Source organism: Ctenocephalides felis, unplaced genomic scaffold (genome assembly GCF_003426905.1).
Source record: "Ctenocephalides felis isolate EL2017-DRISC unplaced genomic scaffold, ASM342690v1 CF-g0.4_SCAFFOLD_01604, whole genome shotgun sequence".
NCBI classification, from domain to species: domain Eukaryota; kingdom Metazoa; phylum Arthropoda; class Insecta; order Siphonaptera; family Pulicidae; genus Ctenocephalides; species Ctenocephalides felis.
Window position 1 is genome coordinate 6189251 of NW_020537758.1, and position 20000 is coordinate 6209250.

At 24.8% G+C, this 20000-nt stretch overlaps 1 protein-coding gene and 1 long non-coding RNA gene across 2 annotated transcripts in view; both read left to right on the plus strand.

Moving 5' to 3' along the window:
- Positions 1 to 20000, plus strand: part of LOC113374006 (neural-cadherin-like) — a 454794-nt gene that overhangs the window by 130057 nt on the left and 304737 nt on the right.
- LOC113374009 lies at positions 4181 to 7666 on the plus strand. The gene is made up of 3 exons (XR_003366921.1): positions 4181 to 4264; positions 4615 to 4797; positions 7640 to 7666. It is a non-coding gene; the product is annotated as an uncharacterized LOC113374009 (long non-coding RNA).

The window sequence follows — 20000 nt, forward strand, 5'->3', positions numbered from 1 at the left end:
TTTGGGTGATTGTGTCTTATCTTCAACCGAAAGCCTATAATCTCAGGTAATCATAGAAAAGAAGGGATTTCTGGGGTACGTTTTGGTAATTGTGCCAAAAAATTGGACTTACCTTTATCAAAAGCCAATAGTAACATTAGATTTCTGGGATAATTGTAAACAAAGCCTGGACTAGTCTCATGTTATCAGTAAACCCAATGGACTTATTTTTGATGAACCCAAACAGTTTTGCAGTTTTCCCTAAAACTTAATAGTTTTAAATAAGAATAGCACTTTTTTTACAAATTTGAGCAACGTCAAAGCAACAACCACTAAATTTTCACCAAAATTCTTGTTTTTTACCACACTGCCCTTCATCCCTTACCACTCTGTCCTTTACCTTTACCCTCCAAGATCATCGACGTTCCTGGTAAGTACGCTACCATTAATTTGACTTTCTTTAAAATTGGTAACTATTTAAATACCTTAAGGTCAATTGAATGCAAAAAAAAAAAAAAATTCATGACAGAATATGTCTGCAATAACTTTAATCAAAAATGAATTAGATAGAAATTTATTAATCCAAGGACCAAAAGTTTCAGGTTTTCTGATGCAGTTGCAGGGGAGTGATGTCAATTTTTTTTGTTAAATTTGTAGTTTAGTTTGTATTTGATAATGGTGATTTACTAATGGTGGTCATTTTTTTTTGCTTTTTTGCTTTTTGTGGCATACTTTGGACGCTGGACTTGATGGTGATCGTGGATGCTGGATGGATGTAATGGATACTGGACGATTTTTATAAAAAAAACAACATACTTATGATATTTTTTAAATTTCTTGGTCATGGTCCTTAATTTTTCTTACCAATTGTCGATTTACCATTAGCGTGAGACTTATAAATTAGAAGCAATGGCTCAGGATAAAGGCTATCCACCTTTATCCAGAACTGTAGAAGTTCAAATCGATGTGGTAGATCGTGCAAATAATCCACCAGTTTGGGACCATGTCGTTTATGGGCCAATTTATATTAGGGAAAATTTACCAGTTGGTGCTAAAGTCGTTTCTGTTAAAGCCAGGTAAATAGAAGACCAGATTTTTGACCTTTTATACTTAAAAAAATTGACAAAAAAGATTTAATCAATGTGTTGTTTTGGGAGCAATTTATAAGTATACCTAGTTGCTGTAGGGTTCTATGGTGTTAGACAATGTTAAAGATAATTTAATTTTGTATAAATTTGCCGAATATTTCACTAAATTTGCATAAACCATTCAAAAGTTACAAGAGTTACACCAAACGAATGCATGAAGAGCTAAGTCTTAGATAATTGTATGCCCTATAGATTGATATTTTTAATTACGCTTTTAGAGTATACCGAGTTAATGTAGAGACTTACTTTATTAGACGATATTGTAGATAATTTAATTTTGTATAAATTTGCCGAATATTTCACTAAATTTTCATAAACCGTTCAAAAAGGGATATACCAAACAAATACTGTTGGGTCGACACTTGAGTATTAAATGTTTTGTTATTTTCGAGAAGCTCCTAAGGACGTAATATTCAGAATACAACTATGATTTTTGGATATGTAATTTCTTATACAGTTTACTTTATTTCCTGGTACTGGATTTTCTTAAGCCTCAAACAAAATTTTCCAAAATTTGCAATAATATCCATCAAGTACCAGAACGTCAATTGTTGGGTCGACACTTGAGTATTAAATGTTTTGTTATTTTCGAGGAGCTCCTAAGGACGCATTATTCCGTATACAACCATCATTTTTGGATATGTGATTCCTTATACAGTTTAATTTATTTCCTAGTACTAGATTTTCTTCAGTTTCAAACAAAATTTTCCGAAATTTGCAATAATATCCATCAAATACCAGAACGTCAATTGTTGGGTCGACACTTTAGTATTAAATGTTTTGTAATTTTCGATGAGCTCCTAAGGACGTATTATTCTGAATACAACTATGATTTTTGGATATGTGATTCCTCATACAGTTTACTTTATTTCCTAGTACTAGATTTTTTTAAGTTTTTAACAAAATTTTCCAAAATTTGCAATAATATCCATCAGGTACCAAATTGTTGGGTCGACACTTGAGTATTAAATGTTTTGTTATTTTCGAGGAGCTCCTAAGGACGTATTATTCCGAATACAACTATGATTTTTGGATATGTAATTTCTTATACAGTTTAATTTATTTCCTAGTACTAGATTTTCTTCAGTTTCAAACAAAATTTTCCGAAATTTGCAATAATATCCATCAAATACCAGAACGTCAATTGTTGGGTCGACACTTTAGTATTAAATGTTTTGTAATTTTCGATGAGCTCCTAAGGACGTATTATTCTGAATACAACTATGATTTTTGGATATGTGATTCCTCATACAGTTTACTTTATTTCCTAGTACTAGATTTTTTTAAGTTTTTAACAAAATTTTCCAAAATTTGCAATAATATCCATCAGGTACCAAATTGTTGGGTCGACACTTGAGTATTAAATGTTTTGTTATTTTCGAGGAGCTCCTAAGGACGTATTATTCCGAATACAACTATGATTTTTGGATACGTAATTCCTTATACAGTTTACTTTATTTCCTAGTACTAGATTTTCTTAAGTCTCAAACAAAATTTTCCAAAATTTGCAATAATATCCATCAGGTAGCAAATTGTTAGGTCGACACTTGAGTAATAAATGTTTTGTTATTTTCGAGGAGCTTCTAAGGACGTATTATTCCGAATACAACTATCATTTTTAGATATGTAATTCTTTATACAGTTTACTTTATTTCCTGGTACTAGATTTTCTTAAGTTTCAAACAAAATTTTCCGAAATTTGCAATAATATCCATCAGGTACCAAATTGTTGGGTCGACACTTGAGTATTAAATGTTTTGTTATTTTCGAGGAGCTCCTAAAGACGTATTAATCCGAATACAACTATGATTTTTGGATATGTAATTCCTTATACAGTTGATTTTATTTCCTAGTACTAGATTTTCTTAAGTCTCAAACAAAATTTTCCAAAATTTGCAATAATATTCATCAAGTACCAGAACGTCAATTGTTGGGTCGGCACTTGAGTATTAAATGTTTTGTTATTTTCGAGGAGCTTCTAAGCCAGTATTATTTCGAATACAACTATGATTTTTGGATATGTGATTCCTCATACAGTTTACTTTATTACCTAGTACTAGATTTTCTTAAGTCTCAAACAAAATTTTCCAAAATTGGCAATAATATCCATCAAGTACCTGAACGTCAATTGTTGGGCCGACACTTGAGTATTAAATGTTTTGTTATTTTCGAGGAGCTCCTAAGGACGTATTATTCCGAATACAACTATGATTTTTGGATATGTGATTCCTTATACAGTTTACTTTATTTCCTAATACTAGATTTTTTTAAGTTTTAAACAAAATTTTTCAAAATTTACAATAATATCCATCAAGTACCAGAACGTCAATTATATTATAGAGGAAATCATTTACATTAAAGAGGAAACACGTTTAGTATAAAAATTTAGATGTGTTATTGCAAAAGTATAGTTCATAAATATATTACAATTTTGATATTTGTAAAGGATAAATATTATTAATATGAGGTATATATATATATATATATATATATATATATATAAATATATATATATATATTTGTTGTGATATATAAGTTATAAATTTCGTAAGAACAAAAATTTTTATACATGGGGTTAGTAGGAGTTAGATGTTTTAGGGTTGTCCAGGTTTTAGGTAATTTAATGGTAAAGTAAATTTGAGTTTCCTATTTAGGCAATATCTTCAGGTAAGTATGAACAAAATTATTTTTGCATCTAAAACAATGATAAACTTATCGTCTTAATGGTAAACTTATAAAAATATTTAATTAATTTTTGGTCACTTTTTGTGTATTGATCTTAAAGTTTTGGAGATACATCAAATATTTTTTTTAGACAAATCTAGAAGCTGATACAAAATTAATTACATTCCTTTCTTACAAAAAAAACCTTTGATTTTAATTACTTTTAATACTAATACCATCAGATTTTCACCATGTTTTCTAATTTTCTTACTTTTTTCCCCAGTTCTGGTATAGAAGGCAACCCAACGGTCTTCTATCGACTAATGCCAGGATCAACAGCTCAGACCAATAAATATCACACATTTTACCTTCAACAAAGGTCTGATAATGGTTTTACTTGGGCTGATATCAAAGTAAATCATCCACTGGACTATGAGACCATCAAGGAGTATAATTTGACCATACGTGTAGAGGTAAGAAAAATTAAAAAAAAATTGAGTACTACCTCAGAAACATTTAAAATAAACAAATAATATGTTGATGCTATTATAACAAGATAAAATGCTATTTTGGTTAAAATTGGGTAAAGCGTTTGCAATAATTGAATTACTCCTGGATTCTAAATTAGGAGGAGCATTAAAGTTGCGAAGAAAACGACTTCGACCTTTCATTTTCTTTAGCATTTAATAGAAAATTCTGGTCATTGTTTGGTTTTTGTCAAATTACTCACAAATATCATATGAAGTGTTCACTAGATTTTTGATCAGGTGTTTCCTGGTTCCTTTGACCAACATGTTCTCAATCATTTTTTTTTATTTTTTAGAACAATGGTGCCCAACAATTGGCTTCTGAAGCAACAGTTTACATAATGCTGGAAGATGTCAATGATGAAATTCCTTTGTTTACTGAAAGAGAACAAGAAACTGTCTTAGAAGGTGAACCAATTGGCACCAAAGTCACCCAAGTGAATGCCATTGACAAAGATGGAACTTTTCCTAACAACCAGGTAAATATAATAGATGTCCTGAATCCTGATTTTTGGTTCTGAAAATCCTGAGCAATTTGTTTTTTAGCATATAAAGATAGTGATTGTTTTGGTACTTTTTTCACACATAAAAACTAGATAAAATTCTTGATTAGAAAAAAAAAGTGGAAATAATTACAGTTCATGAATTTTATTATATTTCATAAATTTTTTTAATATCAGGATTTTTGTGTAACTTTTTGTTGTACATTTTCGTTAGTTTTTTTTGACGTAACTTTTGTCTAAAAAAGTCTTCAAAAATTATTTACACACTTAAAACCTAGATAAAATTTTCTTTAAAAAATATTTTGTATATCTTGCAATCTTACAAAATATTTTACGAAAATAAATCGCACGATTTAAATCAATCAATATTCAGCATTTTTGATTATGAAAAACAGTTTGACATTCCCTGGTTGCCCCACACTTTGACATTCGCTGATTTTGGGTTTTTCAAAGTATAAACAAATACGATTTCTTTGAATAAAATATTTTATTTGTAAATTCAGTCATGATTTAGACGCCGGATTGAATTTATCGAAAAATCAATAAACGTTACATTATAGTGCATGAATTTACCTTGGACATAAATATTAAGTTGTCAAATATCTCCCTTCCGCTTTTTTGCTCTTGGTTTATAATACAAAAAGGCGGAAGGGAGATATTTGACAACCTTATACAATTTACAATTTTAAATTTAATTAATTACAAGTCAATTAAATACAAGTGCAAGTGCATAAATAATGAGTTAATAACCGGTTAATAAATATCAGTTAAAAAATTAAGTTTTTCGTTTGTAATTTTAAACACAACGAATTTTTTATTTTAAATCGAACGAGCAAAAATTTCTTACAATTTTTGTTTGTCACAAAAGGTGAATTTATTTTATTGTTTTATTTTATTTTTTATTATTTTTAATTAAATCACAATTTTTTAAAATAAACTTCAAATTTATTAAATAACTTGCAAAAAATTAATTACTCTTTAAGGAAAGTTATATAACGATTTTTTAAAATGAACTTCAAATTTATTAAATAACTTGCAAAAAATTAATTACTCTTTAAGGAAAGTTATATAACGATTTTTTAAAATAAACTTCAAATTTATTATAAAACTTGCAAAAAATTATATATGCAAATATATATATATATATATATATATATAATTTATTTAGTTTCAATTTTTATAGTTAACTTGATTACCACTGAATGATGGCTAAGATGCTAGCCGAAACGTATGGATTTTAAATAAATAAATTTTTAAAAAAAACTCATACTATTTTTATTGATGTTACGCCCGATATTAAACTCAAATTAAACATATTATATATATATATATATATATATATATATATATATATGTATTTATGTATAATTAATGAATATTACTGCCATTTCAATAAGTTCATTGAACAAAGGGAAATTATGATCATTTGGTCGTAATTAACAAATCCAGCTTCAATTAATTCCACAAAATCATTATTTGCAATTTCAATAGCCGACAAGTGACTACGAATTTATATAATCGTATTAAACACAATAAACGTAGATATATACATATACTTACACACATTTATATATACACATTTATATACATATACAAATTTTATATCAAAATCGTAGTACGATAAATTGAAATTAAAAAACGTGCCTAAAAATTTACGTTATTTATAATTAATTAATTTATTTCTAAATGTTAATATTATTTTTATTTTTATTTTAAAACTTATATATATATATATATATATAATTTATTTCCAAATGTCAATATTATTTTAATTTTTATTTTATTTTAATGTTAATAAATTTCTACTATTTTATTTATTAATTTTATTTTTATTATTATTTGCTTTTATTTTATATTAAATCATCATACTACGGATATCATCTAAATGTAAATTCTATTCTTTGCACTCTTATTTATTTAAATTTATGTTATTATTTATCATTATTGCTAGATGTTAATTATTTAACAGTTGTAATAAATATTGTAAAAAAAAAAAAAAAAAAACTTTCAACGAGCTCTTCAGGACTTTATAGATGCACCATAAACTTGTAAATTAAATATATTATTATCTTATATGTCTATTACACAACAAAATTTTTAAATTTGCAATTTTTGCAATAAATTCCAAAATATTTGTCATTTTTAAAAAAATGTGTCGAAGGTTATAAATAGTGGTGCATTTTCAACGAGCTCCACAGGATGTTATAGATGCACCATAAACTCGTATTTGAAATACATCATATTACATTATGACTTTTGTGACACCCAATTTTCAAATTTGCAATTTTAGCAATACATTTCAAAATATCTGTCATTTTTAAGTTTTGTGTCTAACTTTTTTCAAAGGTTATAAATAGTGGTATAGTATATTTCAATACGCTAACATTAACATCATTATTATTATTATTATCTTATTTCTAATATTGTTATCTTGTTATATTTCATGGTTTTTCTAATATTATTTTATTATCCAGAAATTTTATTTATATTATTTATTAATTTTATTTTTATTAGTATTTGCTTTTATTCTATAAGGTTGTCAAATATTTCCCTTCCGCCTTTTTGTATTTTAAACCAAGAGCAAAAAAGCGGAAGGGAGATATTTGACAACCTAATATATTAAATCATCATACTCCGGATATCATTTTAATGTAAATTCTATCCTTTGTACTCTTATTTATTTAAATTTATGTTATTATTTATTATTATTACTAGATGTTAATTATTTAACAGTTGTAATAAATATTGTAATTAAAAAAAATATTTTAATTTTTATTTTTACTGACTATTTATCTAACTAATTTTTTTTTTCTTCCAGGTTTATTACTATGTGGTAGATTCCCCAAGAAATGAAGGCAAAGACTTTTTCGAAATAAACCTTCAGTCAGGGGAAGTTTTCACCAAAGTTGTCTTTGATAGGGAAAAGCAGGGCGCCTACGCCCTTGAAATCGAGGCCAGAGACGGGGCAACCAGCGCCAGGCCTAATAGCAACAATCATCCAAATTCAGGTCAGTGAAAAAAATATTTTTCTAGAATATATATATATATATATATATATATATATATATAATATATATATGTATATATATTTTGATGAATTATTTAGAATCGAGCAGTAACACCAAGTAAAAAAAACTAAAGTAGTTTTGAAATACTTTATTTCAAAACTACTTTAGTTTTTTTACTTGGTGTTACTGCCCGATTCTAAATAACTCATCAATATATATATATATATATATCAACACCAAACTCACATATTTCAAAATGTATATATATATGTATGTAAAAATATATATATACATATTGTTTCTGTTTGTTTCTAATTTAAAAAAAATGTTACATAGACGAATGAAACACCTTTCAGAAAAACGTTTTTCGTAGATTTTCTTATATAGGCATGTAGTATGGTTAAAGAAAAATTATATAGTTGAATGAAACAGTCTTTAGAAGAATGTGTTCTAAAATATTTTCTTTGGGGTTAAAAAAATTCAATTTATGTTTACCTTAGTGTAGGTATTTTTATTAATCAATGATAATAATAATAATAATAATAATAGCCTATATTTTAATTTTAAACAATATTCAAAAAAATAGTATTTCAGTAAGTTAAATGAAATAATTACTATGTTAAATAATAATTATATAAATCTTAAAATTTGTACCGTTTAATATTACAGTTATTAATTTACATGTTCTCAAAAAATTATATTATATAGTTGAATGAAACAGTCTTCAGAAGAACGTCTTCTTAAACATTTTATTTTCTTATAAAAAAATTCAATTCATATTTATCTTAGTGTAGGTATTTTTATAAATTAATAATAATAATAATAATAATAATAGCCTGCATGTTAATTTGAAACAATATTTAAAAAATAATATTGCAGTAAGTTAAATTAAATAAATAATTACTATGTTAAAAAATAATTATATAATTCTTAAAATTTAAACCATAATCCATAAAATTATTATTACAAGTCAGTTTTGTTTATTACTTAATTAATTTAATATTAGGTTTTTTTTTATAAAATTATTCTTCAATATATTTTCGTACCAAAACTGTTGAAAAAGTTTGCAAAAGTAATCATGTTAAGTACTCGAACTAATTGTAATAATTTACTTTGAAAAAGTTTCCAAAAGTTATGAAACTAAAAAATATACTTATGTCTTGGATAAAAACTTTATGGAAAATTATATATATTTAAAAAAATTATAAAATTTACAATTAAAATTTAGATTTTATAAATTTTGTAGATCCTTATTAAAAATCCTAAATTCATTTTTACTATAAACACAAAAGATTAAATTCAAGATTTAGTAAAAAAATCGGATTAATGCAATTTTTTGTTTAAACATTTTGCAACATATCAAATTTATTTATATAATACAACAAATAAAACAAGATTTATTTAAAAATAGCAAAATTAGTTTTTACCATTATTTTTAAAATGTTATTCAAAGTAAAAGTATTTGGTATTTTCGAAAAACATGAAAATTAGTGAATATCAAAGTGTGGTACATCACTTTTTTTGCAAATTTTATTTAGTTTTTTCGTGTGCAAATAAATTTAGAAACATTTTTTTAGACAAAACTTACGTCAAAAATTTAACAAATTTTGTCAATTTGACAAACAATTATCAGCTAAGAGCTAAACAAATTTTATGGGTTTAAAGATGTAACTTCGTGAAACTTATTTATAAAAATTGGCATTCGTAAAAATCTTGTTTAAAAATTGTTATATTTCTCGTTCCAGCTAAATGTTTTGTGCAAGAAATATTTATACACAACACTATTTAACGCAAAAAACAAATATTTAATTATTTAATTTCAATAATTTGAAAAAAAAGTAATAAAAACTAGTTTTAAACAATTTTTATCAACAAATCAGGTTCCGCGCCTATTAATTACCTTTAGCGTTCAAATCACTGTTCCTCACAAACTTTTCTCTAGAAACAATTTTTTTTTAAATATGTTTGAGTATATTTCTTTAACTAAATTTAAAAGACGTATTGTAGTGGAAAAATATTCTTTTTGCTTGTTATGTAATCATTCTTTTGTACATAGCTTTCTCGGAAGAATTTTTAAATAAAATAAATAAAAGTACAGAACAAATGTGTACGTAGACGCAGATGTAAAAGAAACAAAATAATGAAGTTTATATATATAAATATATATACATATATATATATATATATATATATATAATATATATATATATATATATATATATATATATATATTAAATATATCTTTTACCTTTTTCCATATTTTTGATAATTTTTTTCGAGCTAATCATAAATGCATGAGCGAATATTATCGAGACAACTTTTCTTCGTTGTCTTGAGATTTTTGGCAAAGATCGTCTTTTGGCCAAGGGCCAAATTATATTACAAAAACTACTTTTGGTACTTACAACATTGTTTTTGAAGTCACGTGTCGTTTAACTTATCAATTTCTTGCAAATCAGGACGACGAACAATAACACTGAAATTTAAAAAAAATATATATATGTATACATATACGAGTATATATATATATATATATATAATAAAAGAAATTTGTGTAATTTTTCATATTTACGTTGGTTGGTTTTACTTAACTAAGAGAAATAGTGGAAGGATTTTCCTAATTCATACAAATGATGGGAGAGATAATCTTGTTACAAATATATATATATATATATATATATATATATATATATATATAAAGTGTAATTAAAGCTATCGTTTGCGATCTTAATTAAATAATTTCCACAAGGACTCCAAAAGTAATAAATCATTTTGATTATTTTGAATTCGAAACAGTCCTCTGCAAATGTTGCATCTAACGAGATAACTATATATATATATATATATATATATATATATATATATATATATATAAGCGTTTTTTCTGCATTTTAGTGCAACACAAATAATACTTAAAATGCTTTTAATCCTGGGATTTCGTCGATTGTGCACAAAAAAACACAAATGCGAGTGTAATGGATCCTTCTAATTGGATTCCGGTTGGAATTTAGGGGAAATGATTGGAAAAATAGGTTTAAATAGATTTTTATATAATACATTTTTGAGTACACTTATATAATCCATATTTTTGTGATTTTTTACTGATTTATACACTTTTTATAAATTGACTTGATGTAAACTTTTATACAGTTTTTATTCAAGTCTTCTTTAATTTTTTAAGTTTTCTAACAAATTTTTACAGATTACGAATTTTTTGCAAAAACAGTTTTTTATAGTTTTGTATAAATATAATTGCCTTTGACAAACTTTTTCCAATATTATAAATCCACTTACACAAAATCCAGTTAATTTTTTTTCTCCCAATAATTATGTGCAAAAAATACACAAAATCGTGTGTCTAACTGAATTCCGGTTGGAATTTCCGAAAATAGCATTTCCAAAAATCAAAATAAATATTACAGTTTCTAAATCACACAAACTATCTCCAATTATAATTTTTTTTCCAATATTTCTTCGTCCTCGGCACGTTTGTTTGCAAAGTGCTCTTCAAAAACTCTCCCAACTTTCTTTTTTTCTTTTTTGGCTCTCGATTTTCAGTCTATTTAGAAAGAAGAGATTTCTAGTGAACGTTCGAATTGTTTTTGTCGATTTTCCGAGATTTTTCCTATTTTCATGGAATTCTATTGAGGTAAAAAATAAAAAAAAACAGACGATGGAGGAATGTTGTTATTCTATTCATTGGCAATGAATGGAGGTTCATCAAGGGAAAAATATGAATAAATTTTATTTAGTAAAACTTATATAAACTTTATATTTATTTTTATTGGAATTTATAGTTCCGTACTAATATATTCATCTAATCAATTTTTTATTGCCAAATGCGACTTTCGAACGTTTTTTTCCCTCATTTTTTACATTTAACAACCACACGAGTTATTATAGATTTTTATTGTAAATATTTATATATGTAACACAATATGCAAATAAAATTTTATAATCTAAATTATATTTTATAAATACAAATGAGTATAAAATTATACAAAAATAATAATAATAACAATAATATAAGACACTCTTAAATTTGCTAAATATCATAAAATAACCTAAAATTTGTTAAATAAAATAATTATATTGTAAAAGTATTGTAAAGCTTATTAAAATACTTATTAAATTTTTAAAAAATAGTTGCAACAAACAAATTAGTTATATTTAAAAATAATTAAAATTAACTAAATATAATTAAGTTTATAGTAAATAAATTAAATAATAAATAAATAAGTAATAAAATAGCTAACAATTAATTAAATTATATTAAACCTATAAAATATTGACTTAAGCCTTATTATAATATTATTATTCCGACGGCTTGTAAAATTAATAAATAAATAAATAATTAAAAGAGATTTTGCAGGTACAGACTTTGCAAAAAAATCATTTGCAAAAATAAAAGAGTGCCATAAAGCCAAAAAGTGCATTTGTATGTTAACATTTAAAAAAAAAAAGATATTCTGAGATTTTAATAATCTATGCGTCACGATTAATAATATTTCAATAAAACTACATAAAAACTACTTACTACAATTAAATAAATCCAAAACATCCAATTAAATTTAATTGAACATAATTTGTAAAATACGACATTTTACGTATTTACGTTTTATTTTAAATTATACCTTGATAAAATAAAATCAATTTAAAATGTAAAGTTTGTACGCGATTTAAAAAAAAACTCACCTTTTCCACAATCTCTGGATTATCACAAATATTTCAAAACAAAAAGTGGCCAAATCGGTTCAGTCGTTTACGAATTTCAGCATACCTAACATAATATGGAGCTTTATTTTTATATATAAGAAGATATATATGTTTATATATATATATATATATATATATAAGTATATATATATATATATATAAGTATATATATATATATATATATATATATATAAGTATATATATATATATATATATATATATAAGTATATATATATAAGCCAGAAAAAACGTAAATGCTAATTAGGACTTTAAATGTAAATACTGTTTTATTTACATCTGCCTTCAATTCTTCTCTAACTATGCAAACACTTTTTGTCATTTAAAAATTAACCCCGTTTGCGCATTTGTGTTTTATATTTAAAATAACTCTTAAATCTTGTTTTTTCTCAAAGATTTTTAAACTACGATCAATATAGAATATCCTATCGTTTATTCCTGCAAAGTCAGAGATCGGAAAAGCCTGAAAAAAATTTAATTTCACTTTAACCGCATCTGTTGAAAGAAAAGAAGACTATGAAAAATAGCTGAGAGCGCATAAACGCTTAGAACATTATCGATAGTGGGGGCGCTGGTGGAAAAATCGCTAGAGGAAAAAAATCATTCGTTAAAAAATGAGTTTTAGAATGAAATTTTTTGTAGTGTAGTTTTTTTTAAAGTTTTTTTATAGTTATTGGTTAACCGGCTAATGATGATTATAGTTAGTACCTAACTTTTGCATATGCTAATTCGATACAACACTTTATTGATCAGAGTTAATAAACGGAACGTAATCAAAATTCAAAATTGTATCGGCAGCAGGAACTGCAGTTAGTGAGAGAGCTGGTAAAATATAACTCATACTACAACTCAAAATTTAATTTAAGGCATGTTGCATTCAATTACGATACGCGTAAATGATCGTCTGCATTTATAAAAGTTTTAAAAAATAATTTAAAATTCTAAAACTTGAATAAAAGTTATTGTATAAAATGATTTAAGTTGAAAATGCATTTATTGCACCTGTCACGTGACTATAGAGATGAATTTTATTTAGTACACCTTATATAAACTATATGTTTATTTTTATTGGAATTTATAGTTCCGTACTAATATATTGATCTACTCAATTTTAATCATGCTAAAAAGTACCATGATACCAAAAATTGCATTTTCATTTTAACATTTCAAAAGAGTTGATATTCTGAATTTTTGGAAATTATATAAATGAATACAATGAAATGAAAAATCTTAAAAAATGAAAGTGAAAATTTCAAGTGAAAAAAAAGACATCCTCGCCACCTGCCCTGTAAATTAACAGGTACATGTGTAATTGAAATTTTATTTACAACTTGCAAAATTTAGATATACACATATTTTTTATTTTTAATATTTTGAGTTATTCATAGATGGCGTTGCTATATTGTATGAATGTTTTTATGGGTGACAATATGGACATACAAAATTAATATGGAATAACAAAATATTAATTTATTAATATATAATGAAGAGTATTGAATATAAAAATGAAAATGCAATAGAGAGTGTAATTAAAGATAATAAATGAGTAAAGAAAAATATAAAACTCAAAGTGAAATTAGCACGCGATAAAAAGACATCCTCGCCACCTGCCCTGAATATTTACATTTAAATTATCACATACATGTGTAATTGAAATTTTAATTATAACTTATAGCACACATTTTTATCATAAATATTTTGAGTTATGTCTAGATGGCGTTGCTTTATTGTATCAATGTTGTTTTTGGTGACAGTACGGACATACAAGAGTTCTATGGAATAACAAAATATTATTTTATTTATTTATGACGAAAAGTATTGAATATAAAAACTAAAAATGCAGTAGAAAGTGTAATTAGAGACGATAAATGATTAAAGAGATCCTGTATAATAATATTGACAGCCAGATCTGACAATACTAAAAATAATAAAATGCATAATTTCAAAAATTTCCGAAATAGTTGTTTCTCAATTCCTGCCAGATGGTATTCAATGATTTCAATAGACTATCTATACATAATATTTATCAATTATTATTAACTTCCCGTAGGGTAAGTTATAGTAATCGCAAAAAAATCGAAAATGAAAATTTTTATATATCTTTACGTTTCAGAGGTTTCTGAACATTTTGGCATACCTTAGAAAAAATGGATGTATGTGTGTGTGTGTGTGTGTGTGTGTATGTGTGTGTGTATGTATGTATGTATGTGTGTGTATGTATGTGCGGATACAAATTTTCGTCGACGATTTCGGAAACACGGATCAACCGATTTGAATAATTCAAAAAACATTCGATCCGTATTGATAAGGAGACGTGCTGATTAGTTTTTGGCAAAGGCAGGTCAAGCCGTTCCGAAGATACGGGGCAAAAAGTTCCGAAAACGGTAACTCAGTTTTTAAGAGAACGGAGCGTCCGATTGGAATAATTTAAAAAACATTTTATTTGTATTGACAAGATGAAGAATCGATACAACTTTCATGAAGGTAGGTCCAGCGGTTTCGGAGATATAGAGGAAAAAGTAAAAAAATGAGCCATTTGGCGGTCAAAAATGATCATTAGACATATGCACATCAAATTATCAGATATTTTATAGAAATTTTAACAATAAGTATACAATTTGTTAACATTCCTATGGGTTCCGTACCAATGCTTATGCTTTAGACAGCGACGCGGCGCTTACGCGCTTTATATTTTGTCCCTATGCAGTTAAAGCAGTACGATTGATTGCTTTGAAAAGAAAGTTCAGATCTTCCACAATATGTCAAAATAAAAAAAAAAAATTTTCAAAAAAAAAAAAAATTAAAAAAAAAAATTTTTTTTTTTTAAATTTTTTTCAAAAAAAAGTAATTTTTTGTCCAATTTATAGTTTCTCAAAAATCTTATTTTTTCAAAGTAATTTTTTTTTCAAAAATGTTAATCGTTTTTAAAAAAATAATAATTTTTGGTACGGGAAGTTCCAGCAATTTGCCTTAAGGCACGATGCCTTAATTGCCTTAAGACAGAATTCCACTTGCAGCTAGTTTATTAATTTTAATAGACTATCTATACTTAATATTTATCAATTATTATTTATTATTTTTGAGTAAACTGTTTACCAGCTCTCTTTCTATCAAACTGTCGTTCACTATTTTAGATTTTCGCATCGCTCGCGTATGCTAATTTTGGCAGATTGTCTCTTTGACATAAAACCACCATGGATGTACATATAGGTCCCTATAGGTCACTAATTATATAGATACTGCTTTAACAAGCTTCGGCCCGCTGTACTATTTGTAGTAAAGGAATTTTGAACTAAAAATCTATGGATTGTTTCAAACGATTCATGTGCCTTTTTATTGTATGGCTTGTAAATTTTGAATGGTAATTACCAGGTGATTGGAGTTTTTAGGAAGTTTGTTTAGAATTAAGCAAAAAATAATTTTACTATAACATAAGTACCTACAGCAACTCGGTAAACTTTAAAATCGCTTTTAAAAGCAAATGTTTATAGTAGAGCAATTTTAAAAAATTCATTTGTGCTTTTTGCAATGTATTGCTTGTAACTTTTGATTAGTAGTTGCTAAGTTATTAGAGTATTCGAGAAATTTGTTTGAAATTTAACAATTAATAATTTTTACTAACATCATAAGTACTTACAGCAACCCGGTATACTTTAAAATCGCATTCAAATACAACTGTCTATAACACAGCAATTTAAAAAAAAATCATGTTTGCTTTGTTGCAAGGTCTCGCTTATAACTTTTGAAGAGTAGTTTCTAAGTAATTGAAGTATTCAATAAATTTGTTTAAAATCGAACAATTAATAATTTTTATTAATACCATAAGTACCTACAGCAACTCGCTATACTTTAAAATCTCATTTGAAAGCAAATGTTTATACTACACCAATTTAAACAAAAATCTTTTGTGCTTTGTTGAAATGTCTTTGTTGCAATATATCGATTGTAACTTTTGAACTATTTATTTAAAATAATTGGAGTATTCAAGAAATTTGTTCAAAATCGAACAATTATCAATATTTACTAATACCATAAGTACCTACAGCAACTCGGTATACTTTAAAATCGCATTCAAATACAACTGTCTATAAAACAGCAATTTAAAAAAAATCATCTGTGCTTTGTTGCAATGTATCGCTTATAACTTTTGAATGACAAGTCTAAAGTAATTGAAATATTTGAAAAATTTGTACAAAATAAATTATATTTAATATTTTCTAATACGGTTATACCATACAGCAACTCGTTATACTTTAAAATTGCATTTGAACACAACTTTTTATAATACAGCAATTTTAAATTGTGTTAAATCTATGGGGAACTTAACATTTATATTTTTCAGAACTATAATTAACCCTATATATTTATGTATATATATATATATATATATATACATCAATCTTTCAATAAAAAATATTAATAGCTCGTAAAAAATAAAAATAACCATTTGTCTTCCAACTTTTGATATATGGATGCAAAGCAAAAAGTGCTTCAAAATACGATAAAAGCAAATTATTGATATATTGCTAAAACAGAAATAAAAACTAACATTAATAGACGAATAAATAAACAACTAACTGTATTTTAGTAATAATAATTCAATCATAAAAATTAAGGTGACAATACATTACATTTTTATACTTAACTTTAATAATACATAATTGAAATTCAATAATATTTTAAAAGTATACCGAGTTGATCTAGGTTAATATAATATCAGCAAGAATTTTAGATAATTTAATTCTATATAATTTTGTTTAATGTATAATGATTAAATAAATATTTTATGAGATATAAATTTTATTAGCAAGAAATGCATATTAAGCCATTTCAACTCTAGTGTAAATTGGTAGTTCCAGTGACGTTTATATAATATATATATATATATATATATATATATATACATATATAAATTAAAATATTAATTTTCATGTCGATGTATTGTCAAAGCAACCGACGTCCGCCGTTTCAGCTAGAAATTGTAAAAAAAACTTAATTGCTTGGCGGTTTTAAATTTTAATTAATACAACGACAGCCATTTGCTGCAAACGAGAACAAAATATAAAAATAAAAGGGATATATATATATATATATATATATATATATATATATACATACTATGTCTTTTACATTCGTGGTATTCAAATAAGATAACGATCATTGTAATAAATTTCCGCAAATTGACTTATTGTTATCTGGTAAGATTCTCATGAGAATCCAGTAAGACTCGTACAATAGTTTGGCAAATAATGTTCTCGGTAATTTAAGACATATTCTCCGCCGTAAGAGGTATAATATAATATAATTTTCAATTGCCATAAATTTGGCAAACGCCGATCTTGGGCTTTGATTTTGGACTTGGGCCATAATAAAAGATCTACATGTATATATATATATATATATATATATATATATATACATATATGTATATGCACATAGATATAATAGATATAAACTATTTTTCAAACAGGTGCATAAGATGTTTTTCAAAAATTCTTCATAAATTTATTAATATTCAAAAATTGGTTCAATCTATTCCGTATATGTTAAAATCCTAAATTCTGAGTATCTTATTAGTGAATGTCTTTATTATAGCATAAAATAAAAAAATAGTATGCTATTTTGCAAACTTTGAAAATATAAACAATTTTTCATAGGAGCGCTCAAGTTCAGCAATATTTCTTTAATAAATCCTGAAAACATTTATGTGCATTCAAAAAATTGTATATCCTAAACTAAATGCACTAGAATGCTAAAATTTGAACATGTCATTAATAAATATATTTACTGTAACCTACAATTAAATAATTTGTATGTCATTTTGCAAAATTAAAAAATATAAACAATTTTATAAATGAACGCATCAAGTTTTGAATACACCTTTGAAACGTTAGATATATGTTCAAAAAATTATACAGGCTAAATTAAAGTAGTAAAATGCTAAAATTTCACTCTGTCATTGCTAAATATATTTACTATAATATGCAATAAAATAATTAGTATGTCATTTTGTAAAAGTAAAAAATATAAACAATATTATGTTATTTTTTTAATAACTTTTGAATACAACCTGAAAACGTTAAATATATATTCAAAAATTATACAGGCTAAACTAAATGTAGTAAAACGCTAAAATTTGATAATGTTATATATTTACTATAATATACAATAAAATAATTAGTATTTCATTTTGTAAAATTAAAAAATATAAACAATTTTTCAAATAGACGCATCAAATTTTTCAAACTACAAAACCAGCTTTGATTTTTGCATATGCAGATTTTTATATTAAAATATAAGTAATTTTATAAATATAAGTAATTTATAAATATTGAATACTATTTAGTAATGTATATATATGTATAATTTGGTTTTTAACATTTTTTGTGATTTTGTTAAAAATTTAGTTACTTTTTTAAATTACCTTAAGAGCATAGTTGTGACATAATAATTGAAATTATTGCAAAATGCAATGTAAATTTTTGTATTTAAAAAAAATTCGGAATATGCATAAGGGACCAATTTATGTATATATGCATTTATATATATATATATATATATATATATATATATATATCCCCACTTAGCAAAATCCCCTCTATGGAAAATCGACGAGTTTTCCTCGTAGAGCTCGTCAGTTGTTCTACGCCATATGTAGCTACAACATCGTTACTAAAAATATCAAAAATTATTAATAAAACTATTCATAAAATTATAACTAGTATTTACAAAAAATTGTTTGATCTGTAAACTAATATGTTGTGAAGAAAAAAATCGATTTGGAAGTATAGAAGGGGATGAAAAATGTGATTGTTGTGAGAGACTACTAATGAAGTGAAAAATTAATAAATATATATTAGTAAAGTAAAATAATTTAGTTAAAAATTTAGTTAAAAAACAATTTAGTTATAAATTTGTTAGTGCTAAAATAAAACATTAATATAACAAATAATTTAAAAAAAAACACTATAAATAACATTATTTATGAAGGACAAACTATTAATTTAAGTGCATGTAAAAAAATAATAAATATAAATGATTTTGTTGCAAAAATAAATTTTTTGCTAATGCATTGTTTAATTCATTTTGAAGTTATTAGTGCCAAAATAAATAACTATTATAATAAATAGATAATAAATAAATAATAAGTACGTGAATATATTTAAACAATATTTGTAGAAGACAAACTATTAAAAAAACAAGAAAAACATTTATAAATAATTATTTATTGTTTTTTTGCACGTCAAGCTTCGTTAACAAAAAGCATTGTTTTACCTATTGCTAAAATTAAAAATTAATGTAATAAATAGTTAATTAATAAACAATAACTCTATAAGTTATGTAATATTTGTGAAAGATAAAGATAAATTGATTTGCAGGAGTTTAGGCAAAAAAAAAATTATTTGCTAATTCTTGTTCTTAAAAAAATCATTATTT